At 42.7% G+C, this 3,014-nt stretch overlaps 1 pseudogene; it reads left to right on the top strand.

The window, feature by feature from the left end:
* LOC102177828 lies at window positions 429-908 on the top strand (annotated as a pseudogene).

Genomic DNA, 3,014 nt, shown 5'->3' with positions numbered 1-3,014 from the left:
CCTGGGTTCAATCACTGGTTAGGGAACTAGATCCCACATGCAGCAACTAAAGATCCCATGTGTTGCAACTAAGACCCAATGCAGCCAAATAAAATAAATAAATAAATACATAAAATGGGGGCAAGAATGATTCCTACTTCGCTTAGGTTATTATGAGGATGTCGTGAGACAACATATGACCAGTACTTAGCCAGCTGTCTGACACAGAAGAGCTCACTAGATTTTAGCTATGGTTCTTGTTTATTTGTATCTGTGGAAGTTACTCTCCAAAGAGAGTTCCCTCTCTATAAGTGTGTGCTGCTTCACCCATTACCACTATTACTACCCCTCCTCTTGAGTCAGGGCTGGCATTATGGCTTTCCTCGATCAATAAAATGCAACAGGCCTTGCAGACGCCACCACTCCAGAGCCTTCTATATTGCCCAGCTATGGTCAGTCCCACTGTGTTCTTCAACACCGCTGACAACAGCGAGTCTTTAGACCACATCTCCTTCGAGCTGTCTGCAAAGTTCCAAAGACAGTAGAAAACTTTCATGATCTGAGCACTGGGGGGAAAGGATAAATCCTGCTTTAACAGAATTCCAGGATTTATGTGCCAGGGTGGTGACTTCACATGCCATAATGGCACTGGTGACAAGTCCCCTATCTATGGGGAGAAATTAGATGATATGAATTTCATCCTGAAATATACAGGTGCTGGCATCTTGTCCATGGCAAACACAGGCCCCAACACAAACGGTTTGCAATTTTTCATCTGCACGGCTAAGACTGAGTGGTTGGATGGCAAGCATGTGGTCTTTGGCAAGGTGAAGGAGGTCATGAATCCTGTGGAAGCCAGAGAGAGCTTTGGGTCCAGAAATGGCAACACCTGCAAGAAGATCACCACTGTGAACTGTGCACAAATCTAATCAATTTGACTTTTTTTATCCTTGCTGCTTGACTTTTTTTTATCCTAGCTGCTAAGTCACTTCAGTCGTGTCCAACTCCGTGCGACCCCATAGACGGCAGCCACCAGGCTCCCTCGTCCCCGGGATTCTCCAGGCAAGAACACTGGAGTGGGTTGCCATTTCCTTCTCCAATGCATGAAAGTGAAAAGTGAAAGTGAAATCGCTCAGTTGTGTCCGACTCTTCGCAACCCCATGGACTGCAGCCTACCAGGCTCCTCTGCCCATGGGATTTTCCAGGCAAGAGTACTGGAGTGGGATGACATTGCCTTCTCTGAAAGCCAGCCACCTCGCTGTAAAGAAACTTGGACTAGACTATTGGATGATGAGACCACAAAGAAAGAGAAAGGCCATATGGAAGAGCACTGAGATGCCAGACATATGAGTGATGTCATATTGGATCTTCCAGCCAAGCTCAATAGTCAGCTGAATGCATGTGCATGAGAGACTCCCCAAGCAAAACAAGCAGAAAAACTGCCCATTTGTGCCTCAGAAACCTTAGAGTCAGCCATGGATTTATGGGAAATCATAAATTATTATATAGATAACTAAAACAATATCTGTCTACTTTCCCCTCTACTTGATCATGAGCTCCTTACGCGTAAGGATCATATCAAATTTACATTTGTATCATCAGCTCCTAAACAGACAGAAGCTTCAATTAATTCATACATTAATACACTAGTGGAGTATGTGAGTGGCTAAGGCAGAGTAGTTTGAACGGAAAGCTACTGAATGAATTATTTCCTATCTCTTTATGAGGATACTGGATATATAGAATCAAAGCACAAGGTACAAAAACATTAATACAATCTGACAACCTAAGCAAGAGGACCCCATTTTTGAAAGCTCCAGGCTCAGCATCTTGGTTAAACATTTCCCTTCCAAAACAACCTGGATCCGTGTCAATTTCTAAGACACTGGCAACCTGGGTAGCCTGAGGAAAGGAAATGGGAAACTTGGATTTATTGCACCACGTTGAAACTGCAGAGGGAAACAGACGGGAGATAAAATGTTCCTTGATGTTGACATTTTTCTGCCCATTCAAGTAGTGATTGCTGCTCACCATCTGTCTTGGCTCCAGAGAGTTGGGTCTTTGAGCATTGAAAGAGCTTCCTTCTGTCACTTCTGCAGAATGATATCAAATGTATCACCTCTTAAGACTATATTTTGTCTACAGAATCTAGCTCTGTCCCTTTAAGCCTGACAGCCCATCCCCAGATCAAAAGACCTAAAAAGAAGTTATCTCATCCAGCTTTTTCTCTTTCTCAAATTTTATCCTAAACTATAACCCTCTTGTTTTTATATCTCTTTTCTGTTAAGAATCTTGCCTATGTCCTCAGGCTCTTACTATGCACCAGAGGTTCTGATCCCAAGCTCTTCACCAAACACAATGACTTATTTTCCCATGAACTTTCCAACTTCCGGTTACATGAACAAAGTGAAACCATACCACCTCAGTCATACCACCTTCTGGCCAAAGCATCCAGAGTAAACCCTTGTGATCTCTGTAATTTCTGGGCATTACACATAAGATCTCAAATGAAGCCCACATTTCATCTGCTGGAAAACATTTTACACGAATCCTTTGGGAATGGGTTATGAAGAGAAACAAAAGGATCAAGGATATGATCCTGCTAACTTAAGTAGATGTGAATGAAACCCCGTGCCAGAAACACTTGATGTGACTTTCACTCTTGACTTTTCATCAAGTAAAAAGTCATGTCCTCCACAATAATTTTTGTTAATTCTCAAGGTTCTTACATTCTCACTGCCACTCCACGCTGCAGTTCCCTGAATCTAATGAATTCTTGTTCCTAGTTTTAATAATGCCACATGTACATGTACTGAGCCTCAAATACCTTTCTTATGTCATAAAATGCTTCTTGAGTCTTTCATATGTGAGTGCAACAAAACCCAGCCACTGTGGTCAGGACATAATGACCCAGTGAAAGGACAGGAAAAAAAAAAAAAAAGCAGTTGACAAACAGCAGTGAACACTCCTCCAGGAAAAGTTGAATGTGCTCTGCAGAGCAGCACCTCATTCTGAAGGTGAGCTGGGAGAACAGA

The sequence above is a fragment of the Capra hircus genome, chromosome 18, assembly GCF_001704415.2.
Source record: "Capra hircus breed San Clemente chromosome 18, ASM170441v1, whole genome shotgun sequence".
NCBI classification, from domain to species: domain Eukaryota; kingdom Metazoa; phylum Chordata; class Mammalia; order Artiodactyla; family Bovidae; genus Capra; species Capra hircus.
The sequence above is the reverse complement of the archived record's forward strand: the minus strand, read 5'-3'. Positions and strand labels throughout refer to the sequence as shown.